Here is a 14,030-nt window from a genome sequence, read left to right on the forward strand (position 1 = left end):
GTATTCCAATATAAAATTAAAAATACATTGAAATTTAAAAATAGCCCTTATCAGATGATCACCCTTTATTAGGTGCTATGTTCAGTGCTACATAGGTATTAGCTCATACAGTTCTCAGAAGGTCGGTGCCATTGTAATTCCTGTTCTAGAGGAGGAACTGATGGTAGTTGGCCATGAGGTCACTGCTGAGATCTGTACCCAGGGTTTTGTGGCTTCAGAGCGTGGATGGTGCTGACACTATACATGCATCATTTATAGTCATCCAGTCCACATAAGTGAGAAGAAAAGTATCGTGCTTATTGAGTTTCACTCTTTGAGTAAATGATACAAGATCTTACTTTCCTTGGCGATGCATGTTCTAGACTAGGAGATGGGACTTCCAGATAATTTGAGTGCCCCAAGGTCTTGGACACTAAATTCCATCGTAACTGAGACAACTGTCTCCACGATTCTGGTAATGGGTCCCTGAAATACACTTTGCGGAGCCACAGAATCTCTATATTATTACATCAAATAATTGCACCATGTGATCAGGAAGCCATCTAAAGAGAAGAAAAAAATTGAAGTAAAATTAGGATGACTGCATCTTCATTTCTTCTAAGGAGGCAGACTTTTTTCTTCCTTTTCTGTTTTTCTCCTTTGTTTTCTGTACAAGTGCTAAAATATTGCTCAGTGTTGCTTTTTTTTTTTTCCAGTCCAGGTTGGTTGTATGTGTGTTTGTTTATTTTAATCTTCTGTGTTTACCCTCCAGTTCTGTCAGGATGGGCTGTCAGCCACAAAGCTCCCTGCTGGCCTAGGTATGTAAAGGCACAAGCCACTGCCACACGCGGAAGTCCCTGAGAATGAGGGGTCCTCTGAGTTGCTGGGGAGCCAGGCTCTAATGAGGCCCCAGAAGAGCAGAGGTTGCCAGTGCCTCTCCTTGACTGCCAAGGAGTCAACAGCATCCCCAGGGTTGTTAATACTGAAAAACTCACTGATGTAAGTCATTTGGGTCTATGTATCCAAAGAATCATGGTGTTTTTATTTTCTTTTGTTAGAGAAAATAGCTCAGCAAGTCTTCCTCTGCTTTCTTCATATTGCATTTAAGGAAACTGAGGTGTAGGCTAGACAAAGAAACCTGATTAAGCTTTAACAGTGTCAGAATTGGAGCTTAAACTCACTTCTATGAGTTTTTTCCTAGTAATTTTAATTGTGAAAATAATACATAATTTTTATTTAGCTCTGTTGCTCATTACCTTTTGTGCCAGGGATTATTTAGTTTTTAAAATGACTCCCTGAGCACAGTTTCTTTTATTTAACCCCATATTATAGGTGAAGAAAATAGTATATGTGTATTAAGTAATTTACCCAAAGTCAGAGACAGTAAGTAGTAGATTAAGGACTCAAATTCAAGTACATCGTATCAGAGACTATGAAAATCATCTGTATACTGTTCTTTTTTTTTTCCCTTGATTTTGAAATGATATATATCTGATTTTTTTTTAAAGAAAAGGACAATTCAGATCATCATTTTTAATATATGGCTTAGGGATACATGGATGTGTCGGTCACTGCTGTTGAGTTGTCTCACCTGTGTTTCCTGCAGTTGGGGTCATGAGTGCTTCTGAAAGGACCACTATATCCACTCCTTGTGTTGAACACATCCACTTGTGTTTTCTAATAGGTTTTGAAAACAGCTTTTCCAAGATTCCTGTTGGCCTTTTTTTTGAAGAAACTTACCAACACATTTGGTCTGATTAGGGGACAGCCTGTGGGACAAAATGCATTGTTTATCTTTGCATTTGGCCTCCAAGTATACAATTTGAATATCATTATACAGATAATATATTAAAAATACTAGATTCTCTTTGGCTAGCCTTTCCTTTTCTACCGCCTTTTATTATAGACCATCTAGCATGGGGACACTGAGGTGACAAGGTGCAAACTATAACTTAAAGTTCAGTGGGACTCTGGCTTTGTCCTCTGGCAGAAATATTCCCTCTCTATAAACAGATTCTTAAATGATCAGAGTTTCAGAAAATCTAAAGAAGAAATTTTTGATGTGAGTTAGAGTCACAAGTGAAGCCACTTCTGCTTCCATTCGTTGGTTCATAAATGGATGTGTTTTCCTTATTAAGGACACAGCACCATAGGGTGGTCATTGATTTAGGGTATATTCTGTGCACTAGAGAATTCTTGTACACATTCTTGCAAGGAATGCTCTAAGCTGATGCCTCATTGTACCTTGGAAATGCGATTGCAATGCTGGAACAGGTGGGTATCCATATGTAGAAGAGGTTAGACTGCTACCTCACACAACAGGGCATGTTATTTCAAAATAGGTGATAGACCAAACTATGATAGCTAAAACTATAAAAATCTTAGAAGAAAAGGGTAAATACTCATGGATTTGAAATAGGGAAATGACTTCTTAGATATGTTGTCTAAGTGTAAAAAAAAAAAGACACAAATTGGACTTTGTCAAAAGCACAATGCTTATGCTTTAAAGAATATCATTTAGAAAGGAAAATGTCAACCAATAGAATGGGGTGACATATTTTTTTAAGTCATATACCTGATAAGAGATTTGTACTAGAATAAGTAACTTTTACAAGGCAACAATAAAAACACAAATAACTTAATTTTTAAAATGGGCTAAGAATTTGAATAGACAGTTCTGTAAAGGAGATACAGAAATCTCCAGGAAACATATAAAAATGCACTCAACACAATTAGAAGGTAAGTCACAGACTTGGAGAAAATATTTGTAAAAGACATTTCTGATAAAGGATTATCTTCCAAAATATATGAAGAACTCCTAAAATTCAGCAATAAGAAAACAAACAGCCTGATTTTAAGAAAATGAATCAAAGATCTTAATAGAGACTTCAGCAAGGAACATATACAGATGGAGAATAAATATATGAAAAGATGTTTCACATGATATATTGTCAGGGAAATGCAAATGAAAAGAAAATACCACTACATACTTATTAGAATGGCCAAAATCCAGAACACTGACTTTCCCAAATACGGGTGAGGATGTGAAACAACAGTAACTTTCATTTGTTCCTGGTGGAAATACAAACTGTTTTCCAAACTGGTGGAAATACAGTTTGGAAAACAGTTTGAAAGTTTATTAGAAAGGGAAACATACTCCTACAACATGATCTAGTAACCATGTTCCTTGGTCTTTACCAAAAGGTTGAAAACTTATGTCTGCACAGATACCTGCACAGAGATGTTTATGGCAGTTTTATTAATAATTGGCAAAACATGGAGGCAACTGAGATATCCTTAAGTAGGTAAATGGATAAATTAACTATGAAACTTACAGAGAGTATAATATTCTTCAGGGATATAAGAAATGCGATACTAAGTTATGAAAAGATATGGAGGAGCCTTAAGTGCATATTCCTAAGGCAAATGTGCCAATCTGAAAAGGTTACTTGCAGTATGTTGTTGGGTACTCATTTGTGTCCAGCTCTTTGCAACCCTATGAACTGCAGCACACCAGGCTTCCCTGTCCTTCCCTGTCTCCCTGAGTTTACTCAGACTCATGTCCATCGGGTCAGTGATGCTATCCAGCCATCTCATCCTCTGTCGTCCCCTTCTCCTCCTGCCTTCAGTCTTTCCCAGCATCAGGGTCTTTTCCAGTGAGTCAGCTCTTCACATCAGGTGGCCAAAGTATTGGAGCTTCAGCTTCAGCATCCGTCCTTCCAGTGAATATTCAGGATTGACTTCCTTTAGGATTGACTGGTTTGATCTCCTTGCAGTTCAGGAGACTCTCAGGACTCTTGTCCATCACCACAGTTCAAAAGCATCAGTTCTTTGGCTCCCAGCTTTCTTTTTAGTCCAACTCCCACATCCATACATGACTACTGGAAAAACCATAGCTTTGACTATACGAACTAATGTTGGCAAAATTATATCTCTGCTTTTTAATATGCTGTCTAGGTTTGCCATAGCTTTTCTTTCAAGGAGCAAGCTTCTTTCAATTTTGTGACTGCAGTCACTGTCCACAGTGATTTTGGAGCCCAAGAAAATGAAATCTGGCACTGTTTCCATATTTTCCCCATCTGTTTGCCATGAAGTAATGACTCTGCCCACATAACATTATGGAAAAGTTAAAAATATGGAAACAATAAAAAGATCAATATTTCCAGAGGTGAAGGGGAAGAGACCCTGGAGTAGGAAATGCCAACCAAATCTAATATTCTTGCTTGGAAAATTTCATGGACGGAGGAGCCTGGCAGGCTACAGTCCATGGTGTTGCAGAGTCGGATATGACTGAGAGCAACATGACAACAAGGGGAAGAGAGGGATAAGCAGGTGGAGAACAGATGATTGTTTAGAGCAGTGAAACTAGTCTTTATGATACTTTAATGGTAGATACAAGTTATTACACATTTGCCAAAACCTATAGAAGGTACAGCACCAACAGTGACTCCTAAGATAAACTATGGATTTTGGGTGATAATGACGTGTCAGTGTAAGTTCATCAGTTGTAAGAAATGTACTACTCTTGTGTGGGATATTTATAGTGGGGGAGGCTGTGTGTGTGTGTGGAGGCTGGGAGTATATAGGAAATATGTTTTTTCCTCATTTTTGCTGTGAATTTAAAACTTCTAAAAATAAAGTCTTTTTTAAAAAGTGGCTATTATATCACTTTATCAGGCTGTCAGCTTCTTGATATTGTGGAGTATGTTAAGATAGTGGCTTGGGTACCATTGTGCTGTCTTTGGCATCTCCGTGGCTGCAGAGTATTCTTTTTCACCTTATGTGCTGTATGTGATCTCATGTTGGATGATTTAGATACCCTGTAAGCCCTTTTATAGTGGTGCTAGCCAGGACACATGGGCAGAAAAGGCAAATCTGTATCTAGAATATAGATCAATTTCTGTCCAGATGAATTACTACACCTTCCAGTAATAGAAGGAGTTTGATGTAATCAGCTCATTGCCAAGTTGCTAGTTGTTTGCTGGTGGGATAGTGCCATTTCAGGGACTCATCATTGGTTTCCTGATGGTGGGGTGCCCTGACTTTGGTGAATGGGGAGACCATGTTTCTGGGCCCATCCATAGCCTCTCTCTATGCTGCCACTCCATGCATACACCTGTTGTGCCGGCTCTTTGGTGAATGATGGCAAAAGTGGTTGATACTATCAGGTGAGCTGTTCTGCCTGAATTGGGTATTAGGTGCCTCTCTGTTATGTTCCTGGGAGCTCACCTGGTAAAGAATCCACCTGCAGTACAGGAGACCCTGGTTCGATTCCTGGGTCAGGAAGATCCGCTGTAGAAGGGATAGGCCACCCACTCTAGTTTTCTTGGGCTTGCCTGGTGGCTCAACTGGTAAAGAAGCCACTTGCTGTGTGGGAGACCTGGGTTTGGTCCCTGGGTTGGGACGATCCCCTGGAGAAGGCAAAGGCTACCCTCTCCAGTATTCTGGCCTGAAGAATTCCGTGGACTGTATAGTCCATGAGGTTGCAGAGAGTCAGACATGACTGAGCAACTTTCACTTTCACTGGTATGTGTTAAATTGTAAGGTCTTCACATTTTATTCTCACTCCTATTTCTGTTCACAAGACTATTCCCTAGGTTACCTTGTTTGTGGTCTACAATTTTTTTTTTTCAGTCTGCTGACCACCTTAGCCAAACTATTTACCACTGCCTGTCAGTACATTTATTCTCACCTTGGGATGCTTCTCTTTTAACAGAAAATGGATGCTCTACCCATTGTGGAAGTTTTCCTTCACTGCTGTCTTTCAGGGTGACTTGTGATTGAAGATGTGGTACAGGGGTTTACTTTTGATTTGTACCCACATACACAACTGGCTGGTCTGGCCCTGTTCATGCCTGATCCCAGGAATACCATTTTCATGTTATGATGGGTTTCGAATGTGCCTGCCTGGCTGTATGATTTGGTGGGTTTGACTGAACCCAAGTTGTGATGAGCAGTTCTGTTGGAATGGTCGTATCATGTCCCATATAAAGTCAGACATCTCTCTTTACTGGAGCTTAGTGGCATTCCAGGGACTGTTTTTCAATTGGTGTATCATTCTTCACTGCAGATGGCATGTACTTGTTCCTGGACCCGGAGGGGATATGCTGTGATTCTCTTACTGGAACTTGCCAGAAACTTTACAGTGCATCTACCCACCACTGATATCTCTAAACCCATAGCATCTGTCAGTTCACTTGGCCCTAGGAGAAGGGTCTGCTGCAGAGTCTTTTGCCACTCTAGACCTACTCAATGTTGGCAACCTTTGTATTATATGACAAACAGGTCAGAGTAGTATTCGTAAGACAAAGAGAACAAACCGGTAGTAAAAGATTTGACATATAATAATTTGTCCTTCAGTCTGGTGAAAATGTCCTCATTTGTCCCAGATCATTGAATCATTAAAAAAAAAAAAAAATACAGTTCAGCTATGAGTAAGACCCCTGGATGTTGATGAGATTTTCCTCCCACCTCCTGGAACACGTGTATTATATCAGAGCTTTTAATATCCTTGACATATCTTGCTCATTTGGTCTGATTAACATGATTTTATTGGCATAACATCATTTCTGCAGAGGATCTGTAAAAATTATAACTGAAATGTTAACAGCTGAAATTTATTTATTTATTTAAATTTATTTATTTTAGTTGGGGGCTAATTACTTTACAATATTGTAGTGGTTTTTGCCATACATTGACATAAATCAGCCATGGGTTTACATGTGTTCCCCATCCTGAACCCCCCTCCCACCTTCCTCCCAATCCCATCCCTCTGGGTCATCCCATTGCCCCAGCCCTGAGCATTTGTCTCATGCATCAAACATGGAATGGTGTTCTGTTTCACATATGATAATATACATGTTTCAATGCTATTGTCCCAGAACGTCCCACCCTCACCTTCTCCCTCAGAGTCCATAAGACTTTTCTATGCATCTGTGTCTCTTATTCTGTCTCGCATATAGGGTTATCGTTACCATCTTTCAAATTCCATATATATGCATTAGTATACTGTATTGTTGTTTTTCTTTCTGGCTTACTTCACTCTGTATAATGGGCTCCAGTTTCATCCATCTCAATAGAACCGATTCAAATGTATTTTTTTAATGGCTGAGTAATATTCCATTGTGTATATGTACCACAGCTTCCTTATCCATTCGTCTGCTGATGGACATCTAGGTTGCTTCCATGTCCTGGCTATTGTAAACAGTGTAACAGCTGAAATTTAGCAGTATGTTAGAGAATAATAATTCTGACCAGGGAGGGTTTCTTCAAGGAAAGGAAGAGGATTTTACTATGCCATCAGAGTCAACAAGTTATTTTGGAAAAATCATGTGACCATGGTAAATATATAGTGAAAAGCCATCTGATAGGGTTCAGTTGTCATTCCTCATTTAGTACATAGATAGAAGAGACAGTATTTAGATATAGTAAAGGCTATGTAGAAAAACCCATCAAAGCTGCATATTTTGGCCAAAATGGCCACGCATTAATGCTAAATTAAGAAATAGACAACAATGCCTTTGATCAAATGATGTCAGAAAACTTTATTAGGGATTCCCTGGTGGCTAAAGTGATCAAGAATCTGCCTGCAATGCAGGAGACCTGGTTTTGATCCTTGTGTCAGGAAGACCCCCTGGAGAATGGCTACCCGCTCCAGTATTCTTGCCTGAAGAATTCCATGGACAGGGGAACCTGGTGCGCTACAGTCCGTGGAGTTGCCAAGAGTCGGACATGGCTGAGGGGCCAACACTTTTACTTCAACAAATCTGTAGGATTTGACATAATAGACAAATTGAATCATGAACTATAATATAGAATCAGAAATAGATACTAGTATGTGTGGAAATTTAATATATACCAAAGGTGGCATTTCAGTGTAATGGTATATGGATGAATCCTTTAAGAAGTAGTATTGGCACCAGTGACTATCCATCTGGGGTAAAAATTAAGGTGGGCCCCTTATCTTACTATGTATGTGTGTGTGTGTGTGTGTGTGTGTGTGTGTGTGTGTGTGTGTATGTGTATGTATGAGATAAATAATTAGATATTAATTCTGTATGAATGAAAGACATTTAAGAGGTTCCAAGTTTAATTTAGTGGTGAGAAAACAATCCTTAGTCAAACAGCAATCCAGAAAATATACAGACATTTTCTATGTCAAACTTAAGGCAAATTACTTATATAGAAAATATTAGCTATCTGAATCAACAGGTTATCAGAGATTAGAGAAGTGTTTAGGAGAGATTCCTATTTAGAAAACTTTAAAGTAGATAATAGAGATTAAATTGTAATTTGGGGTAACAGACAGTAATAGCTGTCAGTTAACTAGTGAGTATTTGAAACAGTAGCCCTACAGGGCAAACACCCCAACAATGTCTTGGAACTTTTGTCACTTTGTATATACTTTTTAAAATAAGTACTCCAAGGGATTCTGGAGGGGATATCTTTCTAAAGGCACCATACATTCTTTATTTTAGAGTAGAAGATTGTCTACATTCACCCTCTCAACTTTAGAAAATTCGTCATGGACTTATAAATAGCTGTTCTTAGGTAAAATGATGTCTGACCATCATTGAATAAATTTTAGTTCAAATACTAACAAATACTGTATTAGAAGCAAATATTCAGGCATATATATGTTCAGTGAAGAGTTCAATAAGATCATCTGAAAATGAATAAAGCCTCCTTTAGACTTCAAAGTTTCTCAAAGTCAGCCAGATTATACTCTTGAATGTTCAGTGTGTATTGTTTTATCATAAGGTTGTGAGTTCATATCATAATCTATCAAGAAGAAATTCTAATAATGCCTTTCCCCTTTCAATGTCAGCCTGACCTCCCATGTTAGTTGCTTCAATTTATTTCCTACCTTGTGGTCTCTGATCAATATAGAAAAATCAGTCTGTGTTCTTTTTGACTTTTGAATTCCTAGAGTTGCTGATGAATTTATCCTCAATGGCTCTACAAACTCCACCATTGCAAACTGAGAATTTAACTTGAACTGCCCAGTCAAATATGAGGAACAACCATTTGCAAAGAAATGTTAATGTTCTTTTGTGTTCTTTGACCTATCTTTGTATTTGACCTTCCTTTCCTCTGGAAAAACTCCTAAGAGGACTTGGTTGGATGATCACATCGCTGCTCTGTCCAATTACCCCATATTGTCTCAGTTGTTCTGCCCAACCTTGGCATTTCTGTGATCTTCTGATTGGAAAAGTGAGGCTGTGGCTATCAGGTCTTTGTTAAGGTAACCATGGTCCAACCACAGATTAGACTATACATTGCCTATGCTTGTGCAGTTGCTATGATGGAAAAGTTCCTCTAAATTTGGGGGAGGGATGGAGATAAAAAGAAATATCTCTACATAAGATATGAATGTTAAGAATATCTTCCAGGTAAAATTATGTAACAATTTTGAAGGTCTAATGTGTAGTACTTATGACCTTCTACTATATTAATTTATATCATTCAGTTCAGGTCAGTTCAGTCGCTCAGTTGTGTCCAACTCGTTGCGACACCATGGACTGCAGCATGCCTGGCCTCCCTGTCCATCACCAGCTGCTGGAGTTTACTCAAACTCGTGTCCATTGAGTTGGTGATACCATCCAACCATCTCATCCTCTGTTTTCCCCTTCTCTGCCTGTCTTCAATCTTTCCCAGCGTCAGGGTCTTTTCAGATGAGTCAGTTCTTCACATCAGGTAGCCGAAGTATTGGAGTTTCAGCTTCAGCATCAGTCCTTCCAATGAATATTCAGGAATGATCTCCTTTAGGATGGACTGGTTGGATCTCCTTGCAGTCCAAGGGACTCTCAAGAGTCTTTTCCACCACCGCAGTTCAAAAGCATCAGTTCCTTAGCACTCAGCTTTCTTTATAGTCCAACTCTCACATCTATACATGACTACCTGAAAAACCATAGCTTTGACTAGATGTACCTTTGTTGGCAAAGTAATGTCTCTGCTTTTTAATATACTGTCCAGGTTGGTCATAGCTTTTCTTCCAAGGAGCAAGTGTCTTTTAATTTCATGGCTGTAGTCACCATCTGCAGTGATTTTGGAGCCCCCAAAAATAAAGTCTGTCACTGTTTTCACTGTTTCCCCATCTATTTGCCATGAAGTGATGGGACCAAATGCCATGATCTTAGTTTTCTGAATGTTGATTTTTAAGCCAACTTTTTCACTCTCCTCTTTCACTTTCATCAAGAGGCTCTTTAGGTCTTTGCTTTCTGCCATAAGGGTAGTGTCATCTGCATATCTGATGTTATTGATATTGTGGCAATCTTGATTCCAGCTAGTGCTTCATCCAGTCTAGCATTTCTCATATGTACTCTGCATATAAGTTAAATAAGCAGGGTGACATTATACAGCCTTGACATACTCCTTTCCCAATTTGGAACCAGCCTGTTGTTCCATGTCCAGTTCTAACTGTTGCTTCTTGACCTGCATCCAGATATCTTAGGAGGCAGGTCAGGTGGTCTGGTATTGCCTTCTCTTGAAGAATTGCATAGTTGTCTGAGGAGGTCTTACAAAGAGCTATGAAGAGAAGCGAAAGGCAAAGGAGAAAAGGAAAAGGAAAGATATATCTATTTGAATGCAGAGTTCCAGAGAATAGCAAGGAGGGATAAGAAAGCCTTCCTCAGCGATCAGTGCAAAGAAATTGAGGAAAACAATAGAATGGGAAAAACTAGAGATCTCTTCAAGAAAATTAGAGATACCAAGGGACCATTTCATGCAAAGATGGGCACAATAAAGGACCAAAATTATATGGACCTAACAGAAGCAGAAGATATTAAGAAGAGGTGGCAAGAATACACAGAAGAAGTATACAAAAAAGATTTTCATTACCCTGATAATCATGATGGTGTGATCACTCACCTAGAACCAGACATCCTGGAATGTGAAGTCGAGTGGGCCTTTGGAAGCATCAATACGAACAAAGCTGTTGGAGGTGATGGAATTCCAGTTGAGCTATTTCAAATCCAAAAATATGATGCTGTGAAAGTGCTGCACTCAATATGTCAGCAAGTTTGGAAAAGTCAGCAGTGGTCACAGGCCTGGAAAAGGTCAGTCTTATTCCAATCCCAAAGAGAGGCAATGCCAAAGAATGCTCGAACTACCACACAATTGCACTCATCTCAGATGCTAGCAAAGTAATGCACAACATTCTCCAAGCCAGGCTTCAAGAGTATGTGAACTGTGAACTTACAGATGGTCAAGCTGGATTTAGAAAAGGCAGAGGAACCAGAGATCAAATTGCCAGCATCTGTTGTATCATAGAAAAAGCAAGTGAGTTCCAGTAAAACATCTATTTCTGCTTTATGGACTATGCCAAAGCCTTTGACTTTGTGGATCAGAACAATTTATACTACTAGACCTGAAAAATCTTTTAGTTTATCCAGATTAATTCATATTTCCTGTGAATGAATTTTTTATATTGTCCCTTTTGGATCTCAGACTGTTTTCAATTTAGCTACTTATTGTAGAAAAACAATGTGTCATAACCAACTCTTTGCCAGGAGTATTAACTCCATAGTCTTACCTTGACTACATCAGTTTTGAAGTATTCTCAGATCTGTTACCGCTAGAGTTCATTGTTCCCAGGCAATATATTGTTATTTTAAACTTTTCATCTGATAAGACTGTCTTCTTAAATGCCCCACATGTTCTTTTTATCTTGAGAAATGTGTCCCAGTTTGCCACAGATTCCATATGGTTTTCTGCCTGTTGAATACTATGAAACTTAATACACTATTTTCAGCTATCAAGTCAACTTGCGTATCATTGAAACTGTATTCTTTTAATTAGTACTTTTTATTTTATGAAGAATATATAAAGCCATCAAACAACCTTTGCAATTGTGAAAGTAGAAAGAAATAAATAGAAATTAGTGAATCTTTTGCATGCTACTTAAACAGTATGTGTGATTGACACATTTAAACTGCTAGCTACAGTGAAGATTATATGATTACTACTGACTCATATCAAATTGGAACAGTCACTGTTTCTGATTCATCATATTATCTAATACTACTCAGTGCATTTTATAAGAATAATTAATGATAAATAGGTGATTCTCAAATAGCTATGTGGATCAGAATTGCATTAAGAACTTTTTCAAATGTACATTCCCAAACCTTAGATTTTTCTTGGGTAGGGCAAAACATATGGGTTTCAGAAACTGTGCCTCACAGTAATCTTCTGGTTCAGTGGTCTGATTTATCTTATTGTAATCTTGCAAGTAACTACCAGGTTGATTTCCCTAAAGCACTTCATTATTTATTTATTTGTTCATTTTTGGCTGTGCCATATGGCTTGTGGGATCTTAGTTCCTCAACCAGGGATTATACTCCGGCCCCAGCACTGAGTCCTAACCACTGGACTGCTAGGGAATTCTAAAATCACTTCTTTAAATACAAGACCTTTAAATACATCTTTATTCCAAGGCCTAGGTCAGTCCCCATATTTATAGGAGGATATTTGTAGATTGCTGAAGAAGGAAATGGCAGCTCACTCCAGTATTCTTGCCTAGAAAATTCCATGGATAGAGGAACCTAGTGGGCTACAGTTCATGGTGTTGCAAAGAGTTGGACACGACTTAACAAGTGAGCACATTCATACATTGTGGTGTTTCATTTATCCACTCCTCACCCTAGAAAAGGCTAGAATGTACTACAAATAGAGCCTTAATTCTAACTGATATCAAGCAACAGAAATCCCTGGCACTAAACTTTTGGGTTCCACTTGAACCCATGGTGTACATTGGCAATGGGGCATGACCTTCCTTCCAGGTGAACTCAGTTTTGGTCTGAGCACCTTTAACATAGTTTGACAGAAAGCTATAGTCAAAGAGTGAGTTGACATGTAAAGTAAAAGCGATTTTCCATCATATTCTACACTTTACACGGTGAATTTATGTTATTAAATTAAGACCAAACATTTTGAATATTTTACATGGAAAAATGTAGACTACAGGACAATCCCTATGTTATAATTGCAAACATATAAGTTATATGTACCAGCTGTCTGTATATACGTGTATACATAGTCAAACACACATATAAATTTTTCCATGGGGTTGCAGAGTTGGACATGACTGAGCAAATTTCACTTCACTTCACACATATGAAACACGTGAATGCTTAATTACTATTATTTGATTCAGTAGAACCACTTGGCAATGTCCTTTATTCTTTGTATCCTTTTTGGCCTAGGGATTAATTTTGTAGTTTGGATACAGAGAAGCAGAAGAAGGTCTTGGGCAGGTGAGGAGGCAGTGTAGAGGAGTGGGGATAGGGAGATAGAACTTTGGGGATTGTCTACCAGCTACGTCACTAATTAGCCAAGTGCAAATTGCTTAATCTCTCAAACTTAAATTCCTCAAAGCTCAAATTCAAATTCCTTAGTGTAAGGAAGGCCCTAATAATGACTGCCTTATGTGTTTGTGTGAAGTTTAATTGATAAAATCTATATAAAACTCTCTGTAGAACATGGCATGGAGTAAGTGCTCAGCAAACTTAGGTGAGCATCTGCTTGGAGAAACAGGACGTACATAAAGAAAATAATAATACAGGAAAACAAATACTAACTGTCAAAAGCAAAATGATACATCATGTATGATCTAATCACTGTTCTTATAAACTCATTTTTAAGGATGAAAGTATTAACTGTTAAGTGGTACATGAAGGGGAATCCCCCAAACTGTTCCTTATTTTTTATTTATCCATAGTTTTCTCCATTCCCCCATCCCTTTTATTGAATAACCAGTGAGGGGAATCTCTGAAGAAAATCTCAGGAAAAAAGTATGAACAGAAATAGAAACCAGAGAGGAGTTAGGGTGTTCAGAAAGCTGGCTTTCTATTTCAGAGATCTACTTCTTGAAGCGTGGATGGCTGCCAGATCTCCGCGAGAGATGTGTTTTGCTAGCCACACACTTCCCTAGTTCTTAGAAACTTCGTCCCCTGGAGTGGTAACCTTGTAGAAGATGAGCTTCGCTAAGAGAACATGCTGGTGTGACAGGTCATGCCAGTCTGGATTTTATGTGTCGTATGGTTCTAGAA

At 38.6% G+C, this 14,030-nt stretch overlaps 1 protein-coding gene across 4 annotated transcripts in view; it reads left to right on the forward strand.

Annotated features, from left to right (window-relative positions):
- Positions 1-14,030, forward strand: part of CNTN3 (contactin 3) — a 380,656-nt gene that overhangs the window by 62,204 nt on the left and 304,422 nt on the right. Inside the window, exon 1 of one of the 4 annotated variants that reach the window (XM_081528275.1) lies at positions 573-797. The exons of the other annotated variants lie outside the window; for them this stretch is intronic. The gene's annotated coding sequence lies outside the window, so the exon portion shown is untranslated. Of the gene's footprint in view, positions 1-572; positions 798-14,030 lie in introns of those variants that run through there. 4 annotated transcript variants of the gene reach the window in all.

This window comes from Giraffa tippelskirchi, chromosome 9 (genome assembly GCF_054371585.1).
Source record: "Giraffa tippelskirchi isolate mGirTip1 chromosome 9, T2T-mGirTip1v1.2.pri, whole genome shotgun sequence".
In the NCBI taxonomy this organism is placed as follows: domain Eukaryota; kingdom Metazoa; phylum Chordata; class Mammalia; order Artiodactyla; family Giraffidae; genus Giraffa; species Giraffa tippelskirchi.